A 21809-nucleotide genomic window follows, 5' to 3' on the forward strand; every position below is an offset into this window, starting at 1 on the left:
TGTTGCGCTCCAACAAATAGATGCTGTGACCACAGCAGGCCGGTCTTATTCTTCTGTTTCATGAAATTAGCAGACTGGCTTCCCGTAACTTACAAATACAATAGCTATCCTTAATGGCTTTGGTATATTCTATCAAATTATATAAAAATCAAACTAGAAAGTTACCCAAAAATGTAAAACATTATTTTGAAGGTAAACAGATTTATTGCTGGATTACTTACAAATAATCCTGTATATGCACAATTGATTTCTGTAGCATGAAAAATTAATCTGTTCTTTTTCTAATAATTCCCTTGATCTTGAATAGGGAATTGTCAATGCTGGGAGCTCAGGGACAGGAAGAAAGAAAAAGAAGTACAGCCAGTACCAAGTAACAGATTCAGTTCAAATAGTTAGAAGCTGGTCTAAAGAAAAGGTGTACACCATTAAAAAAGAAAGAAAAAATCATCATGACTTGCAGCCATTTAAGAAGGAATAATCTTCATCATTCAGAAACCCACCTTAATGATCTACTTCATTGCAAAAAGTGCATTTGTTTACAGTACTGAGAAAATAAACACTACTATACAAATCACCTCCACCCATGTTTTTGTTTCCTTTTTTTGTTAAGTAATGAAGAGAGCAGAGAGTTTCATTTAGGAAATAAAACACAATACACTGAGTGATTACACTGATAACACTTGAGAAGAAGAATCCATCACTGAAAGCACTTCAGCCTCTTTTTTATGAGAGATCATTAGCAATGTACTACTTTGCAGCAGTAGAAGAAAAAGTATAATCCAAAAGCTGTGCCTGTCTCTCTTTACATTTAGGTTTTCAGCATTATGCCTGATGATTGCTCCGTTACCCTTTAACTCTTCCTGCAATGCCTGATACTGACTCTTTGCTACAGCAAGTCTTCAAATGTCCTTTAAAAAAAAAACAAAAATTTGGGAAAAAAAAATTAATTCTTTTCAACTTGTTCAAAATTAATTTGCATGGCTGAACAGGAACAAAGTTTCTCACCATAAAAGCTGCTTGATTTCAAACACCTGTTAAGTGGTAATTTACATAAAAGCAAGATAAAACTTGACACTGCATGATTTCATATCCTGTTTTTAAAATGGCATTTGGCCTTGCCCATTTTAAGCATAACTTCCTTAGTCTACTAATACACTGAACCACTTAAGAATCATTACGTAAGTTCCACGCAACACATTCATTACATCTAAGATTTCATATTAATATTTCATATTAAAATTAACAAGTTTTATTTGTGTTCTGATTTTAGATTTAGATCACATGTTTTTCACCACTCCTGTAAAGTTTTAATTTGGCTTTGTGAAGGATAATTCAATTATTTTTGAAGTCTGTCAAACAATGTACATGAAGACTACAAAGTTCATGACTACTCACAGACTCAGACATCATAGAATCATAGAATAGTTAGGATTGGAAAGGACCTCAAGATCATCTAGTTCCAACCCCCCTGCCATGGGCAGGGACACCTCACACTAAACATGCTGGTATGTATTTGGAATACACAAAAACCACTTAAGAGGAGTAATGTTCTTTATGATAGCTTTTATCTTCAAATTAGTTCAAGGTATTTTAATGCTGATCACACTAATTTGAAGAATTATAGTTATTGCCATAAGCCTACATTTGCCCATCTCAGAAGCATCGCCTTTTTAAACACAATTGTAAAAACCGAAGAACAGCATCAATATTAGTCTACATGTAACCGGACTTCACAGTAATACCAGTAGCAGTCAGTGTTAAGTAAGCAAGAACATGCACATTAAAGACACAGTTCAAGGTACCAAGTTGGCATATTCTAAGGACTTTTAAATGCTTACCAAAACTTAAGAGAATAAATGAATAAGTTTCATGTTTCATATATCTGTTCCAAGCATCTTATTTAGTTTACATGTCACTGGCTTTTATTAACAACCCATACAGATAAAGAATTTTGGAGCCAATACCACAATTCTTGCAATCATTTACCAAAAAAGGGAAATTAAAATCTTGCAAACCTTTTTTATTACCATTCTTTGCAAGCAACTAGCATCCCTTCATCAACAGAATTTCTACTAAGCATCAAACACAAGTAAATGTGTATTTTGACCACAGACCTTGGTTGCATTTAGCCAAATAAATGACACAATTCTTAGGAAATTGCTTTGAAAGAACTGTATCTCCAGCACGAAAGATAGGATAGTTATAGACATTCCACTCAACAGTTTTCCATAATTACACTATTTTGTCACTGAAATTTTATGCAGGTTACTACAAAGCACATACAGTCCCAGAATACACTGCACAGTATCATTAAGCAAGTGTGTGAAAAGCATCTACTTTCATCCTAAGCAATTACAGACAAGTTTGGTCAATTCTCATATTTAAGTTTAGGTGCACTTTATGCTGTCATTGCCTTATTTCAGATCCCTTTCTAAACAGCAACCTTCCCACTGACTCTTTCCAATAGTACCTTCACCCCCAGAGAAGGATTCTGATTTTCCTGTGTTGCGCCTTGTGAATAAGACTTCAAAATTCTGCTTTAAAATGTCTGCTCCCCATGTGCTTTTCAGGAATATGCTGGAACTTGACTAGCAGCTCTTAAAACACATAGAAGTCTACCCTAGTGCAACAAATGTGCTTAATTCCATGTATACACATACAATACAATGTTATATAATATAAACCATTCTCCCAAACAGCCTCCTTTTCATGCCTCACAATCTGAGTTTTGTGATTACAAACAATATAAAACACCCAAACAGCTTGGGCATCGAGGCAGTATAGCCTGTTTCCATGTGAATATTGTCAGCATATCTAAACCAGATAAGTACACAGTGGAAAACTGAAGCTCTATTTGATGTATGCAATATTCAGATCAGCTGCATACAGAAGTCTGATAAATCTCTATAGATTGAACTTTTTCAGATTTGGAAAAGCTTTTAAAAATTAATCAAGTTTTGCAAATATTTGACATTTTTTATTTCTATATTTTCTGAGCAATGAGGGGTCAGGTTAGAAAAGCTAATGACCTGATAGAATGAAATCTGGCCATGGACATCAAGAACAAGAAGCTTTTATAGGTATGTCAGTGATAAAAAAAAAAGATGAGGGAAAACGTAGGCACTCTCTGGAAGAAAACAGGAGACCTGGTTACCTGGGACATGGAGAAGGTCAAGGTACTCAATGTCTTCACCAACAAGTTCTCAAGCCACACTGCCCAAACTGCAGATGGCAAAGTCAGGGACTGGGAGAACAAAGAACAGCCTACTGTAGGAGATGATGAGGTTTGAGACCATCTAAGGAATGTGAAGGTGCACAATTCTATGGGACCTGATGAGATGCATCCATGAGTCCTGAGGGAACTGTCAGATGCAGCAGCTGAGCCACTAGCCATCATATCTGGTAAGTTACGGCAGTCAAGTGAAGTTCCACTGACTGGAAAAGGGGAAACATAACCCCCGTTTTTAAAAAGGAAAAAAAAAATAAAAAAATTACTTCGGGAACTACAGTCTGGTCAGTTTTGTATTGCTGTCTGGCAACATCATAGAGCAGATTCTCCTGGAAACTGTGCTAAGGCACACGGAAAATAAGAATGTGGTTGGTGATAGTCAACATGGCTTCCTAAGGGCAAACTGTGCCTGATATTTGGTGGCTCTATACACTTTTATACACTGGGTCTACAACATTGGTGGATAAGGGAAAAACAGCTCAGGTCATTTACCTGCGCATGTGCAAAGCACCTGACACTGTCCCACACATCACCCTTGTCTCTAAGCTGGAGAGCCATGGAATTGACAGATGGACCACTTGGGGGATAAAGAATTGGCTGGATGGTCACACTCAAAGAGTTGTAATCAACAGCTCAATGTCCAAGTGGAGACCAATGTCCTCACAGGTCAGCACTGGGACTGACACTGTTCAACATCTTTGTCAGCAACAAGGACAGAGGGATGGAATGCCGACATCAAACTGTGTAGGGTGGTTGACATGCAGAAGAGAAGGGATGCCATTCAGAGGGAACTGGTTCAACAACACAAAATGCAAAATTTCTGCAATTAGGTCAGGGCAATCCCAAGCACAAATACAGGCTGAGCAGAGAATTGATTAAGCAGCCTTCAGGAGAAAGACTTGGGGGTGCTGGATAATGAGAAGCTCAATGTGACCCAGCAACGTGTGCTCTCAGCCCAGAAAGCCAAACATATGCTGGGCTGCATCAAAAAAAGTGTGACCAGCAGGTTGAGGGAGGTGATTTTGCCTCTGCTCTCCTGATACCCCACCTGGAACACTGCATCCAGCTCTGGGACGCCAAACATAAGAAGGACAAGGGAACATCCTTTTGTAAGAAGTGAGTCCAGAGAAAGGCCATGAAGATGATCAAAGGGCTGGAGTACCTCTCCTGTGAAGACAGGCTGAGAGAGCTGGGCTTGTTCAGCCTGGAGAACAGAAAGCTCCAGGGACTCCTCAGAGAAGCTTCCAATACCGAAAGCAGCCAACAAGAAAGCTAGAGAGGGACTTTTGACAAGTGCATATAAGGATAGGACAAGGAGAGATGGCTTTAAATTGAAAGAGGGTAGATTTAGATGAGGTATAACAAATAAATTCTTTACTGTGAGGGTGGTAAGATACTGGAACAGGTTGCCCAGAAAAACTCTGGCTCCCTTTCCCTGGCAGTGTTTAAGGCCAAGCTGGACAGGGCTTTGAGCAACATGGTCTAGTGGAAGGTGTCCCTGCCCATGGCAAGGAGGTTAAGACTAGATGATCTTTAAGATCTCTTTCAACCCAAACCAGTCTGTGATTCTATGATAAGGAGGTAGACATGGATAGTTAAAGCAGTTCTGAAGGAGTCACAGAAAGCCTCAGTGAGAGATAATGCTTCATCTACCCCAGCAGCTGTACGATGAGTGGTAGCTGAATTAGCATCTTCCTTGAAAGCACCATAAATAACTCTCACGAGCTGGTGTGGAAGGCAACGTGGAGGAAGAAAAAAAATAAAAAGGGGCTAAAACCCACACTGATCTGCAGAACTACAAAATTTGTCTTGACTTGTGTGGGAGATCTCTTGGGAGTTAGCTGCTCTGCTTCACTGTTAACACTGCCCACAGAACTGCAGCCTCTTATGCTTTCAGGTGACAAGAGCATGATTTAAGTCTGTGTGCTAGGATGCAGGGATGTCACATAAGGCATGACACCACCCATGTTAATATGACATCCTCCTACTCCCCTCACTTTCACTTCAGCCCCAATTACCAATAAGATAAGACATCACCAAGCTGTCATGGGAATTTTCTGTGTACTGTCAATCGAAGAGGTTTCAGTATACAAATGTATCGCAAGGGCTCTTTTGAAGCAATAAATTTTGGGGTGGGGAGACACAGTAATTTACATCAAGCCCAGTCCAATATTATAAAATCATATAATGGTTTGGGATGGAGGGGACCTTTAAGTTCATCTAGTTCCAACCCCCTTGCCATGGGCAGGGGAGAACTTTTCACTAGATCTGAGTATACATGCCTTTCACTAAAAAGGGAAAAACCTATTAATATTAGCATGCCAAACCAGCAACAAAACCCACACAGTCTGAGCAATATTTTCAAGACAACATAGTATTACTCATACACACTACACTTTGAGTGCAAATTCTCATTTCTCCACTGCGTTTCAGTAACCCATCCCATCAAGATGTGTATAACAAAAAAGAAACGAAACAGCTGCAGGAGGTACAATCCTACATACAGCACTCTAACATTCAAGTTGCAAATAGCCTTTATTTTTCTGCTTCTCTACACTTTTTATAAAGTTCAATAAAAATTCACAAAGGTGACCTCATACATGGAAATGGTAAGCATTTTGTACTTAATCTGTGGAAACTGGTGACAAAGTGACAAAATGCTTACCTTCCAAATTAGCACACAAAGCAGACGGCAACCCCACACTGTGGAGTTGAAGAACAAGGTTCTCTCTGCCATACATTACAAGCACATGAGAGCAACTGCTGACAAGAAGAAAACATCTGGAAGATAGTATTTCTATATGAACACAGTTGTTGAGTAAGGAAATGGAACAGTGAATTTGCATTTGTTAGTTTATCTATAGTCTGGCTGCTTTTCAAACAGCTACAAGGCAACATGTGAAAAATCCAGAAGGAAAGGCTCAAAGCATTTTTTGGGCAATGTGTACACAGTGTTTTTCCATATTGCTTTTAGAGCATGTACAAAATTAACAACTTCAATGGAAGATTTTCCTTTTGTTTAAGCATTAAAGGAAAATAGCATGTTTTAGACCCATGCAGAAAATCATTAGGTAGAAGAAAGCCACACAGCACAGTTTGAAATAAGCAAACAATTCTTTGGTTTTTCTGCACACTTTACAGTTGTAGTTCTGAAACAAAACAAGAAGAATTTAAAGGCCTGCCAGTTTTCAGATGAAAATCCTACTCCTAAACAGGATTAGCTGGTAACCCAAAAAAATAAGCCAGTAATCTCCAGAAGTCATAAACTCATGTACCCCACAAAGTCCTATACTAATCACTAACTAAAAGAAATTAGGTCAGAATCCAAATCAGATCACAAACCTACAGTAGCATCAATCTTCATACTCCAGGGCTGCCACATATAAAATCTTTCATACAGTTTCCACATAAATTATTAAAAACAGAGGAAATCTGTCTTTAAACAGAGACAAACCAAAACTGATATTCCAGTTTGAAGTTTAAGTTTTAAAAAAAGACGTTTCTCTTCAGTCACTTATGACTTCTCTAAATGTACCCCACCTGTGAAGCAAACAAAAGCAATCCGTAAGACTACTTTAGAGGTTCCTTAAAATTAGCTGGGATCAGGTGGCAATACTTCAATCCTTTTCTTGACCAGACTCCGTGCCTAATTTCCAGTGGACTGATATACCCTGAGTACATCAATCTCAATAAAACCAGAGAAACTGTTCCCATTCAAATTCTGCACATCTATAGTCTTGTCTCACAGATGAGCTGCATGCTAGACCTTTAGAGATATATAACTCTGCAGCTGGCCTATTTATCCCTGTACATTCCCATACTTGATTTACTATACACAAAACATATAGCATATATTAAAAAACATTAAAAGCATATAATACCCCCAAAATCTTTGAAATTGATTTATGTAAACCATACAAACTTCACTGATACCTCTACGGCTGTGGCAACTGCAGCTGACGCTACTGTAGTTATCAAAAGATTTGGATCCTGGATCTGTTACAATAAATCAGTCTGAAGTTTTAGCCTCAGAGTTCTCCTGTTCAACTGGAATTTACCAAAACATATACCCTGTACAAAATCTTCCAGAGTCACTCACCATCAGACATTATCTGCTTTTCATTACAACTTGTTATTGTAAAGTACTGAGACTTATTATACTACAAAGTGATAAAATCTTATTATAATATCAAGTGATAGTGATTGATCAAGTGGTCAAATGACTGATGCAAATCACTTTCTGTACTATACTCTAGTTTCCTTTTTATAATGCCATCAGTCTTCTAAGAGGCAGACTCCAGAATCCTACCTCCATATACCTACTTTACTACATGTAAGGTATTTGAGATTATTACAACAACTGTCATCTGGAAATCATCAGCTGCACTATTAAAGAGGTGGCTACTTCAAACCACATTGAGCTTACGCTACAGATCTTGACTGCCATTTGGGCAAAGAACACAGAGATTTAATGAAAGCATCTTATTGGTACTGTGTTCCCAGAAGTGGGATCACTGACTTGTTGACAATTACCACCATTAATTATATCTATTGCTTTTAAACTTGGTACAGAGTGTGACTGACACTGTAGGAGAGGCAAGTAGTATCTATGGCCAGGAAAAAAGTTTCAGCTACAGCTTTATATACAGGCTGTCTTTTTTCACATTGAGAAGCAGAATGCTTTCCAAGTGCGGCGACATCTTCAGTTATAAAATTCACACTTTATCTACAAACTTGTCACCAAAACCAACCAACTGGGTACCTAATGACAGCAAGACACTTTAACACTCATTTTGACTAATTTCATGGTGACATTTACAAGTTGTAATGAGCTATATGAATCAGTGGCATAAAACTACTTAACATATAATGAACTAGAGGGCAAAATAAGTGATTTGACTGCTAATTAAACAACTTTTTGCCATGCAGAAAAAAATTCTTGCTAAATAGCATCATTTTTGACTTGTTATATAATAAGTTTCTGTCTACCCCTGTCTGACTAACATTAACAATCTCAAACACACAGACTGACAATTCCTTTGGGAAAGAGCATTTACTGAGTGCAGCTTAAGAAAACACAGAAAATGACATGAGAAAAGCCAAACAAAATCTTCATTCCTCATATAGAACAAAAAAAGAACACCACCCCCACAAAAAGAACCACAACACCAAAATAAAACCCAAACAAAAAAAACACCCAACCCTACTCAATGATTTTAACCAGTGACTACCACCTCATCTTTGCTAGCAGACACAAGCTCTCTTCACTCATGTGCTCTGAGCACATCAGAAACTAAAGCATTGTAAGCATAACCTGCAACATGAACAAATGCTCCTATATGAGTCAACATCAGCTGTGCAAATCACACTGAACTACTCAGGCTTTTGTTTGACTTTGTTACGTTTTTTTTTTTTCTCCTCCCTTGGATCAATTTGCTTGTAACGGACCATCTCTGCTAAGGTCAGCTGCAGTCCTCAGTCATTCTGTATCAAGAGAAATCCAAATATCTTCTCATGAACCCATACTCACAGGCATATAACATCACACTGCTTAACTGTGAGCATGCTGAGAGATGAATTTTCTATATCCTTGTTACAGGCAATGCACAGAAATCAGAGCTCTCTTCATAACACAACCTAGTAGTGCTGCATAAAACCTCTCAAACACTGCAGTGAAGACACCATTATTAGCTTCATGCTCCCTGACAGGATATTATAGATATAAGAGGATAAAGCAAATGGCAAAAACAGCCAACACAAACCCAGTTTGAATGCAAGACACCACAAAGAGTTGTGTGACCCAACTTACACAGGCTGTCATAGAAAACAGATGTGTGAAGCTGTTTTCCTAGAAAACAGGACAGGTAAATGTTCCTGCTGTCAGAGCACCTTTGCTTGGCTTTTCACTTGTCTTAAAACCTAGAGAAGCTCCAGAGAAAGAGTTAAACTTATCTCTTTTCCTCTTCAATCCCTACCTCCCTTGGGGCTACAAATTAATCATAAAAGCTTAGGAGACTATATAAGCCATCAACGAGAGACAGACAGTAGTACAATAAAATAAACCCAGTAATGTAAAGCTCAAATTGCAGGCAGGCAACTGAACATGGTAACCCAGGGCTGATTTCAATATAAGCAAAGTTGCAAGAACATCATGGTACAATCTAAGCCTTAAAAGCGAGTTTCCTTAGACACTCATGTTAAACTATCCATTTTCTAACACAGGAAACGAAAGGAGTCCACAGCTCCAGATGAAATATTAGTGCTCTAGTAATCATTTAACCTTTGCTCACTGTTAAAAGCTTGACCCACATTGTTAATGTTTATAATGTTACAAACCTTCGTACTTGCTCTCTCCCTCATTTTGAAATGGATGAAGTCTGATGTTTCTCTCCAAAGAAGAGAAAAAAAATGCCTAAAATATCTTGTCAGCTCTACCCAAATAAATATTCTTCCAAAGGACTACAGAGCTCTTCCTTTAAGTTCCAGAACAGTACAGATCTCATGATCCTTGAGCTACTACTTATGGATTTATCCTTGAGGGAAATACTGTCAGTGACACAGCAACTGAGCAGAATAACTCTAAAACAGCCCTAACATTTCTTGGTAGTTACATCATAGTTGTTACAAATCAAAACCATTTTCCTAATGCTAGCATCAGAATTATGTTTTGACACAAAATCCTCTCAAGTTTGTTACAGCAGCTGTGACGCATTAATTAGACCTTCACTGCTCTAACAGCTTTCTGATCAGCAATATTTAAACAAAAAAGTACTGCTTTTGCAAAGCACAGAAGCTTCTTAATAAGAGGTTGAATGAGTCAACTCCTGAAGAGCAGCTAATCAAGTATGTGTCAATATACTGTGGAGACCTTATCCTGAAAATACATTAATGGCCACATGACAGCTCCACCTCAAAGAAAGCTACTGTGCAAGTCATAACTAAGTCTGCATCCTAATCAAAAATACACAACTTCCTTAACTCTTGGAAATGTGTATTCAGAGTTTGGGGTGGGGTGGAGGAGACTCACACACACAAAAAAAATAAAAAAATAAAAGCATGCATGACTGTTTTCTGTCAAGGGCAAAAACATCAGGACTTTTCACAAGGACTGAGATGACTCAGAACATTTTAGAGGAGGATGCTCCAAGGCCTATTCAGCAAAAATCCACTAAGAACTCACAAGTCCAAGGGAGCTTCCACACAGTGATAAATGCTCCATTTAAAAATAAAAATAAAATAAAATCAGGGCAACTGTAGAGGAAAAAGTGCATACACATAAGGAAATGGGATGGGACGGAAAAAATAGTTGGCAGAATATCAAGATCTTTAGATTTAAACTGTGAAATAGATTTCCTTCATTTTCCTCATTTCTCTTGAGCTATTAATAACCAGTAATGTATTTTGAAACTCTGTAGTACTGCTCTTTCAGAACCAATGTTGAAATTAACTAGGATTTACCAAATGCTTTAAGTACATAATCTAATATTCAATACTTACTGCAAAACTGAGTTAGTGTTTCATAGGTAGTTAACATCAGTGGGTAGTTTTACTAGCCTCATAATTCAGACCTGAAGAGAAAAAAAAAGGCTTTTTTGTAACTATAACAATAGTGAGGTTTTGCCTACATATTTCTTTGAAGGTCATCTTAATGGGTCATAACAAGAGAATTTTGCTCACATAGGTTAAAATCTGATGAATTTTAAATAAATATCACAACTGCTTATATTTGAGTTGAAGTACTTGGCTTGAAAAAAGCATACACCCACCATCTGGTGTGCAGTAGTTACAGAAATTAAAAGTGCATTCCTGTGGCTTGCCTTGAAAAATTTTTACTGATACAGTAATACTGGATCTTCTTAGGGAACATAATCTAAACTCATACTGTTAAATGATCATGGGACCATTCAGTGTATGGCGTAAGCAGTTCATTAGGCTGGAATCTTTAAAAATGCTTGTTCCCTAGTAATAACGGAAACACTTTCCGTAGTTTTACGTCATGCTGTTAAATTTAATCCACAGTCAAGGCAAGCTAATTTCACACCTGCTGAGCGATATCCCGATGGATGGCACCACAGCAGGTCATTAATTTTCTTTCCTTTTGATTAATTTCACACCATACACTGGACACAGTCTTTAGAGTTATGACATCTGAGGGCAATGCTTAATACCTGTAAAGGGCTAAATCTGTTTTTGACTGCTGCCAAAATGCAAAGAACCCAGATGTGATACAAGTCAGGAAGCTTCTCTAGGCTTGGCACTGAACTCTGACACTTCTACAGGTGTGGCAGGACACTCTCATTCTGCAGTATACTTCAAGTGCACTCTTGAACATAGCCTTAAAGCAAAACCTCTAGGTACTCCCTACTTCTGAGGAACTGTTTATAAAAAAAAAAACGAATCTGTGGTATTAGCAGTGCAGATAGCAGTGACACCACTGAAACAACTGAGAAGTTAGACTTGGCCTTTTTTTGACACAGAAATCCTTCCATCATTTAGTTACTGACTTTATACTCAGTAAGGTACAAAGATTTACATCACCTGTTTTCAAACAACAACAAAAGCCAAAAAACATCCCCAAACCCCCCAAAAACCCCAAGATGACATGGGGGTGAAAGAAAAGGAAGTGAAAGGTAATGCTCAAATATGACAACAGCAGCTACTGCTGTCACCACAGCTCAAGGGGAAGTTGCGGGTCACTTTGTCCCTCGGTAGGCAGTGAAGACAGCTGGGACTCTTGGAGGCCTTGAGACCCACATGCAAGGGTCCAGCTGGAAACCGGGCTAATCCCACTCCACACTTTACATCCAACTGCTTTAAGCCACTCAGTCTCACACCCTCCTTTGCACTACATGTGCCAAATCAACAGATCTCTCTATGAGCTGATTCAGATCATGAAAACAAAAGCCTTTTTCTTACATTAGCTTTCTTCTTGTTTTGCAAACCAAACTGTCTAGCAGATGGGTCAGGTGCGTATCAGAGCTAGTGAAATTGAAAAGGAGAAATTGTATGTTTTGACAGCAAGGACCCTTGTAGCTTAGCTCTTTTTCCCCTTTTGTGGAGTGATTCAAAGCAGCAGTCCTAAGAGCTTTATCCTCTGTATTGACTACGGAAGGACCTGACTTTCCTAAGCTCAAATTAGTGTGTGCTTTTATTGCTACTTTTCCCTTTCTCCACAGTGTACAGTATTCTACAGCAAAGTTCAAAGCTACATCTTCTTCAACCCAGCAGTGCTTCCTAATACAGTATGAGCAAATATTCAGTCTCTTCCTGATCATGAAGAACAATAATTAAAAAAAAAAAAGTGCTAGTGTTTACCAGCAACCATTTTTGGTAAGAGAAGCCATTACAGTAGAGTCAAAATAGTAGAGAGTGTGAAGGGGGAAATGGGTTTGTGATGTGAAAAATGTAAGTCATGCAGAACATGTGATTCAGTATGCATGGCTTGAATTTCTGAGTGTGACAGGCTGAGGTCAGGAAGACACGAGCTATTCTGGATCAACCTGTGCCAGCAGACTTCTCCAACCAGAGCTCACTGCCTCCATCTGCCCATGGAATTAATCTGAGTATTCGTAGACACTTCAGTCAAAGTAAGTTGGTCAAGAAGTAATTTGCTATTTCAGCTACAAAGCTGATCTGGCTGTTTTGATTACCCAGGTTCAGACAGTGTGAATTAGCTCTTCCATCAAGATTGCAGGAATCTTTTCCACCAATGTTCTATTGTCCTCTTCTGGTTCAGCATACTGACATCATGACTTACGATCAAGTACTTGATCAAAGGCTCCGCATAAAGCTTGAATAGATGCTCATTTGATGTGTATTAAGATAGTTACCTGTTTATTTGCCAATATGCAGTTTTCAACATGAACTGAAAAATTTTACTGTCAACTCCTATAAAGAATTTAAATACAGAATGAACTAGAAGCTGGCTTAATAGGACTTAGATGCTGAATAAAAGTCAAAATAAATTATCTCAATCATCAGAAGTTGCAAGCTGGATTTTTTTGGACACAACTCACATTGCTGGCAACCAATTATGCCAATTCCAACAGTGTTGAGAATATCGAAGGAAGAACTACAGTTTGAACATTATTTACAGCTGTATGTACCTTTTACTCATCATTGTGTGGTTCCCATTATGAATGGGCAAGTAAATACTTCAGTCCTTTCCCCAGTCATCTAAAACACAGTATAAGAAAAGTCTGCAAGATAACTGAGTTTTTTATGTCAACATTTTCAGATGTCTAGAGGACATCTATGTGCACTTCCCTTTGTATCTCAGTTCTAAAGGGCTGCTAAAGAAGCCATTCCCTTCCTACTTAAAATCCCTCTGTAGCTGTTCTCTCTCAGGCCTCCTTCTCCTACAGAAGCATTCAATTGTTCTTCTCTTTCCTCAGATTCTTCTGGCTGGTGCTTCAGAAAAAAAACAAATGAACATCAATCAAAAAATCCATAACTAAGATATACAGGTCATGGCTCTCAAACTCTAGCAAACTTCACCTCCTTCCCTGAAAAGTGTGGTACATTCAAAGAAGAGAAACTTAACTTTCCTATGTATCATCTGAAACTAGAAAACAAAACAACCCCAACTCTCAAGCAGGATCTTAACCTGCTGCTTCCCCATCTCACACACATAATAAAGAATTAAGGTGAAATTTTCCCTAAGTGTGTAGATTAATGCTTACAAAATCTCTTCTCTTGTTAACAGTAATTTGTAAACTAAAGCCAAAGTACAGTAAAGAATGAATTTTGAATTACTATATGTTTGCGTACACTTGTTATGCACGTCATCATCATATGTCAGGCAGAATCTCTGAAGGTAAATCTCAAACAAGTGATTACCACTGAAGTAACATAATGGAGAATAAAAATAAGTGATATATTTAGCTTCATCTTATCTTTATCCCTAGAGGAAAGTGATCTTTCTAGTGTGGGAAGGGGAGGAGAGAAAAATCCTTATTTGGTATGTTAAAAACAAAAAGAATAAAAAAAGACCTGGAAAGGAAGGCATGTTTTTCCCCAACACTGCTGACCCACTTTAAACAGTCTTACATAACTATAAAACTAGATTATATTTGCCTTGCCATGGATTTAATCTTATGCTTTTTTTTCAGTTTGAACCACATCAGAGGGCTATTTACCTCAGCTGCCCATCATAGTTTTCTCAACTTTCTCACTTGAAGTAATTCTGTCCATCTTCTCAAACAATCTCAAAACAATTTAAAGAAAAGGGGGTGTGGGGAGGAGACAAATCTGGTGGGGTAAATTTGCACTTGGCTGAACTGTACAAGATTATATGAGCTGAAGCTGTGCAGCTATGTAATGCCTGTCACCCTCTTAAATTTTCACCTCTCCCAGAATTCCACCATGCATGCTCTTCAGTTTGTTCTCAAGCATGCACATTGAGCTTTCCTCCCTCCAGTGCTGGAAATACAACTCAGTTCTTAGAAAACATGTATAAACTAAAGCAGTGTCATTAAGTGAAATGGTTTTCCAAACCAAGCACAAGCTGATCCACTTCAGTAAGTATTCTCTAAAAGAGCAGTTATTAGGCTATTTCTCTAGTGTCTCAATAATAAAAATACTTTCTAAGTAATACAAATGTAAGCATATCCTAAACTACAACCAAAATCTACAAAAGGACACATCCTACTGCAAATCTCTTTAGCATCCTAAATCCAAATGGTTTCCAGTAACAGACAGAAAATTCAATAGGCAATATTGTCCATCTCTAGAATGGTCACAGTGAAAAACTGTATTTTGAGCTAACAGAGAAAGTTAGGAGACTTTTCAGGTCAAAGACAGCTAAGTCTTGTATCAGAAGGAACTTCCATTAGCAGCAAGGCTGACATTCAGTTGCAGTATACTGCATGCTCTAGGTAGATGTTTATGTTTAATCAAATGAAACACTTTGCATCAAAGGTACAAGCCCAGTGTCATTATTTCTACCTGCTGATTTTCTTCTGAACCTCCAGGCTAGGTTCAGCATCCATTCTCCGAGCTCACACCAGGAAGTATCTTCCTAGAACCAAGTTAATGTTAGCTAGGCAAAAGCACGAGAACTGAAAAAAAGCCACAACTCTTAAGACACAAATAGTTATCTAAAACATGTACCAAAAAAAAAAGAAATTTACTTTAAGATAATCCATTTGAAAATTATTATAACCCAGCAGTTAATGTAAATGCACATAAGGCTGCTTGAAAGATCACTTAGAGCTATGAGCAGAATTTAAATGTTCTTGAAACACTACTGTAATACTAGCAGAAAGAAAAAGAAAGACCACTATACTGATACTACCACAGCTGAATAGATTTCTTTACTGTTTAGTCATAGCTAATGAAGAGAAAAAGACAGGCAAAGAGACAAAGGAACAGATTTTCTAATATTATGAAAATATACATTCCTTTCTACTCAATGGGGAAGTTTTCTGGCAAACTCATCTTTAAAAGATAAGTCAGTATAAAAAGCCTTTCCCTTTTAAACTCAGTATCACTGGGCTAAGTTTAATTATCTTTGTAAGACCCAGGATTTGACAGATTACCTGCATATAACTATGTAAGACATTAACTTTGAATATTTCAACACTCAGAGAAGTCCATTTGCTTTATAAGCTATGACAACGAAGATCCAACATCTACCACTGTATCATATTTCAGCCCACTGGCTTACACCTGTGTTCCACTGCAAAAAGTAGGTAAGTCTACTGAAGCCATGTGCATGCAGAGTATAACAGTACCTCAAAATAGAAGGGGGGAGGAGACAAAACCCAACCATAGTCAGTCACTCAAATTCATTAGATCTGGTCTTAAAGAGAACTGTTTATGCTAATAACCTGACAAAAGAAAGAATATATTTTTTTCAGCAGTTCCTTCTGTATTTCAGGGGGATATGACATTTCTGTCTAAAGCTTTGTATCACTCAATAGCTTCCAGGCTTTACTCCAACTTAGCTGCTGTTTTAATACTGAGAAAAGATGCACCTTACAGTTAGGAAGACAGGCTGAGAAAGCTGGGGCTGTTCAGCCTGGAAAAGAGAAGGTAGCGTGGAGACCTCATAGCAGCCTTCCAGTATCTGAAGGGGGCCTGTAAGGATGATGGGGAGGGACTATTCATTAGGGACTGTAGTGATAGGACAAGGGGTAATGGGTTAAAACTTAAATAGCAGAGGTTTAGACTGGATATAAGGAAGAAGTTCTTTACTGTTAGGGTGATGAGGCACTGGAATGGGCTGCTCAGGGAGGCTGTGAATGCTCCATCCCTGGCAGTGTTCAAGGCAAGGTTTGATGAAGCCTTGGGTGATACGGTTTAGTGTGAGGTGTTCCTGCCCATGGCAGGGTGGGGGGTTGGAACTAGATGATCTTAAGGTCCTTTCCAACCCTAACTAGTCTATGATTCTATGACCCTACAGTTAAGACACAACACATGACTTGAGGTTTAAACCTTAAGAGTGCTTTGAAAATCACATCTATGCTCTTATATTTTCCCACACAACATCCTTGTCTCTAAATTGGAGAGACATCAATTAGATGGATGGACCACTTGGTGGATAAAGAACTGCCTGGGTGGCCACATACAAACAGTTGTGGTCAATGGCTCAATGTCCAGCTGGAGACCAGTAACGAGTGGTGTCCCTCAGGGATCGGTGTTGGGACCGGTCTTGTTCAACATCTTTGTCAGTGACATGGACAACGGGATTGAGTGTGCCCTCAGCAAGTTTGCCAATGACAGCAATCTGTGTCAGGCGGTTGATGCACTGCAAGAAAGGAATGCCACCCAGAGGGACCTTGACACACTTGTGAGGTGGGCTGATGCCAACCTCATGAAGTTTAACCATGACACGTGCAAGGTCCTACACCTGAGTCGCAGCAATCTCAGACACAGCTACAGGTTGGGCAGAGAAGAGATCCAGAGCAGCCCTGTGGAGAAGGACTTGGGGGTGTTGGTGGTTGAGAAAATGAACATGAGCCAGCTTCAGTGTGTGCTCACAGACCAGAAAGCCAACCGTATCCTGGGCTGCATCAAAAGGAGCATGACCAGCAGGTCAAAGGAGGTGATCCTGCCCCTCTACTCTGCTCTTATGACACCTCACTTGGAGTATTGTGTGCAGTTCTGGTGTCCTCAACATAAAAAGGACATGGAACTTTTGGAACAAGTCCAGATGAGGGCCACAAGAATGATCAGGGGACTGGAGGACCTCCCATATGAAGACAGGCTGAGAAAGTTGGGGCTGTTCAGCTTGGAGAAGAGAAGGCTGCGTGGAGACCTCACAGCAGCCTTCCAGGATCCGAAGGGGGCTTGTAAGGATTTCTGGGGAGGGACTCTTCATTAGGGACTGCAGTGATAAGACAAGGGGTAACTGGTTAAAACTTAAACAGGGGAGGTTTAGATTGGATACAAGGAAGAAATTCTTTACTGTAAGGGTGGCAAGGCACTGGAATGGTTTGCCCAACGAGGTTGTGAATGCTCCATCGCTGGTGGTGTTCAAGGCTGAGTTGGACAGGGCCTTGGGTGACATGGTTTAGTGTGAGATGTCCCTGCCCATGGTAGGGGGGTTGGAACTAGATGATCTTAAGGTCCTTTCCAACCCTAACAATTCTATAATTCCATAATATCTGTTCAAATTCAAAATTATTATTGCATACAGTTATTTTGGCATATGACTTTTGAGTCACTCATCTATGTTTTCAAACCTGAGAAAATACCTGATCTTCAAGACAGTTGAGCAACTTTTTTTTATAAAGGTAAGGTATCATTCAATCTCTAACTTCCCTCCCATTAACTGCATTGCTCTAGTTCTTCATACTCAAAGTCTGCTTTACCTTTAAGAAAGCATTACCTGACCAGTTAAATTTAACGACTCCTTAAGAATTTCACCACCACTACCACCAGATCTTCTTTCACCTGTCATTCTGTATGATTCTTCAGAATTGGAAGGATTTCTCTTTAATTTACTTAAAAAAATAAACAAAACAAACCCAACAAAAAAAACAACTAACCCCAAAAACAAATCAACAAAGCCCAACTACTACTTCATGACTGTAAGTGTCTAGGTTCTATGACATTCACAGTTTCATGTTAGACACTTAAAATCTATATACAATGAAAATTCAAAGAGGGACTCAAAAAAGCCAGCTCACAGAAGCAGCAGCTTAATTACAAAAAGACAGTAGCTAGCATGGATTTACCAGAAATTTCAGAAGATAGTATTTAAATAGTTGGCTAAAGTCAGATTTATTTGATGCCCTGGTCTTCTCAGCTTTCCTACATTCTAACAGACTCCTGAGACAATTTCAAGTAGCAAAGTAATATTTTCTCCATAATATTTTCATTTGTTCATCCTGACTGGCTTTTTTTTTTGGGGGGGGGGAGGTATAATGACAGCTTTTGGAGAGATTCCTATACAAAAATAGAGAATAACCAAGCCATATCTGTTACTGCAGCAACATATTGAATATATTAGCAAAAATATGGAAGTAAATTCTGATGCAAATAACCCCCAGGGGAAAAAATCTGCAGTTCCTGACAAACTACAGAACACTCAGCAATTACTCACCTCTTCAACATACTACTTTCATTTTCTGTAGATTCAAAGTTTTGGCAACATGGGAAAAGAGTCAGACCTGCAGTAAGAATGGCCTCAATCATAACAGTTGTTTGAGATCAGTTGAAAAAGCCAAATAAAAGAAGAAAAGAAGGATCTGTGTGAAAGAGTTACTGATGTGAAAAAGAAAAAGATGCAAGATTAACTGAAGGCATGCAATCTTTGCCGGAAATCATCTGTTTTGATAATTAGGTGGTGAGCAATCCAAGAGTAAGGTTCTAGTTCATCTTGAGTCTATTACTAGCTAACTGCAACAAAGACTTAGCACAACTGCACATATGCCATTAAGAAGCTTCATCACCTTCATCTTAATTGTACAGAAAAATCCATCCAGGTTTGCTGGGCAGGACAGGGTAAGGAGTTCCGGTTTAGTCTGGTTCTAGAAGTCAATGAGTTCAGTAAATAAGGATATTTCTTAAATTATTTAATAAAGAAGCAGGTTACACAAACACGAGAGAACTTCAGAAGTACACTTTCAGGGATGGGAAGAATGCACGAGGTAAAGCTTAAGTGTAACGTGAGTGAAAAAATTTCAAGCCATATGGCGAAATCTCATAATTGAAGACGAGATGTTTGGAGGAAAAAAGGCAGAAGCCATTCAGAAGACTGGATTATAAAGGAGATTTTGCTTTTTTCCAAGCACAGCAGAGAACATCCAGAACACTTCTCACAAATAACCGAAATTCAGCTTGACCAACAAAAACAAAACCAAAAAAAATCGCCCAAAATAAGCCTACTTAGAATTGAGACATAGCTGAATTTTAATACATCTGCTGAATAAGATATTATATTCACTGAAATCTGCAGTCTAGTGGAATGCTGTTTCCAGTGCTGAGCAGAACAGAAAATGCATATGCTGCCTGCATAGCTCCTGAAGGCCAAATGAAAAGAGAGCACAACACGATTAATCCCTCAGTCTTTTAGGATGTAGAACTGCAGAAGCAGTGGTAATAGAAATAATTAAGTAGCTGTAACAAAGAAAACATGCTTCAAATTACACAGAATAGAGAAGGAAGGAGACAGGCACAAGCCAAGACAGAAAGAAAAGTATGACCAAGCCCCTGAAACCTGTGACACAGTATTCTGGAGAATTTTTAACACTTCTCTTTTTTTTATGTATATACTTTTTTAAATCAGTTTTACAATTCAAACACTGGCTTACTTTAGGTGATATCACAAGTAATTTTTATATGGAAATAAAGACCTTAACACTAATGAAATGGACAACAAGTCAGCAGTGCACTTGGCACAGAAGTCAAGAAACGATAAATAACAACAAAAACAAAAAAAGTAATAACATTTGACAGATTTCTTCCTCCATTTGTCAAACACAAGGATGACAGAGCTGGTCAGTTCAAAATAAGCAAGAAGAATGTTTTAATCCTGCATTTCTGTGGCCTGAACAAACGTTTTTATCCTGAGCAATAGGCTTGATGCCCATAGTACAGAGGTAGACATATTGAGCACTGTAAGGTTCCTAGAGTAATTTCTGCCAAACTACAATGCTGCAACAACAACCTTTTTAATGGAATGTCAAATTTTAGTTATTTAAAGAATAAGGTGGCTGACATATTCAAAAATACTCTGTAGCTTGTGAAAGGGCAAGAATAAACCTTCATCAAAAAAGTCTTTGTAATACAAAGCAAAAATCAATAGTGTGAATTCAGAGCTGTAAATCAGAAAATTATACAGTGAGAAAGGACGTTTACCCCCTAATTTGGATAAACAAACAAAAATATATATTGATAGTACTTACATAGAATCTTTTAGGAAACAAACCAAACCAAACATTAATTTGCTAGATAAAAGTGGGGCCATTTGGCCTACTGGATAGAGGATTAGAGTATTAACCCTCTGTTAACCTAACATTTTAAGAAGTAATAAGAACACAGTTTTCTAGATTAGGCTGATGTTCAAACACCCCAAGCCAGAACTGTTACTAAAAGCAGCATCTTTATCCTTCTCCAACCTCCCTGTCCAGCCTATACGGCTAAAAGCTGAAGACATGCAGGGAGGGTTGTCATACTGAAACATGAACAGCCCAAAATGCCACAAAGCCATTTACAGCCACAACAGTACCAGAAAGCCAACCATATCCTGGGCTGCATCAAAAGGAGCATGACCAGCAGGTCAAAGGAGGTGATCCTGCCCCTCTACTCTGCTCTTATGACACCTCACTTGGAGTATTGTGTGCAGTTCTGGTGTCCTCAACACAAAAAGGACGTGGAACTGTTGGAACAAGTCCAGATGAGGGCCACAAGGATGATCAGGGGACTGGAGGACCTCCCATATGAAGACAGGCTGAGAAAGCTGGGGCTGTTCAGCCTGGAGAAGGCTGTGTGGAGACCTCATAGCAGCCTTCCAGCATCTGAAGGGGGCCTATAACGATGATGGGGAAGGACTCTTCATTAGGGACTGCAGTGATAGGACAAGGGGTATTGAGTTAAAACAGAAACAGGGGAAGTTTAGATTGGATATAAGGAGCAAGTTCTTTACTGTAAGAGTGGGGAGTCACTGGAATGGTTTGCCCAAGGAAGTTGTGAATGCTTCATCCCTGGCCATGTTCAAGTTTGGACAGAACCTTTGGTGATATCCAATCCTAACTATTCTATGATTTTATGATTCTATGATTCTATGATCTTGTTCAGCATGAGCTGTCCCTGTCCATGGCAGGGGTGTTGGAACTACATTATCTTAAGGTCCTTTCCAACCCTATCTATTCTAAGATTCTACTACAAATTATAAAACCACATTAGAAGACTTAGTTATGCAGAGTATTATGAACACCATATCCTGAAGTACCAGATTATCAGTTGAGCAACAGAATTCAAGATTGCTATACCCAATGGGAACAACACTCAAGGGTATAGAACAAGACTTGAGGCAAAAACAACAGTCAAAACAGAGATCAAGGCAATTTGAACAGAACAGTACTATAGGTGGATGGGAAAAAAGAAATAAAATCCATTGTTCAAGTACATG

General features: G+C 38.7%; 1 protein-coding gene across 3 annotated transcripts in view; it reads right to left on the reverse strand.

Annotated features, from left to right (window-relative positions):
- MGAT5 (alpha-1,6-mannosylglycoprotein 6-beta-N-acetylglucosaminyltransferase) overlaps window positions 1-21809 on the reverse strand; it is a 134102-nt gene that overhangs the window by 103009 nt on the left and 9284 nt on the right. The window contains exon 1 of one of the 3 annotated variants that reach the window (XM_031053070.2): window positions 10727-10784. The exons of the other annotated variants lie outside the window; for them this stretch is intronic. The gene's annotated coding sequence lies outside the window, so the exon portion shown is untranslated. Of the gene's footprint in view, window positions 1-10726; window positions 10785-21809 lie in introns of those variants that run through there. 3 annotated transcript variants of the gene reach the window in all.

This window comes from Melopsittacus undulatus, chromosome 4 (genome assembly GCF_012275295.1).
Source record: "Melopsittacus undulatus isolate bMelUnd1 chromosome 4, bMelUnd1.mat.Z, whole genome shotgun sequence".
NCBI lineage: Eukaryota > Metazoa > Chordata > Aves > Psittaciformes > Psittaculidae > Melopsittacus > Melopsittacus undulatus.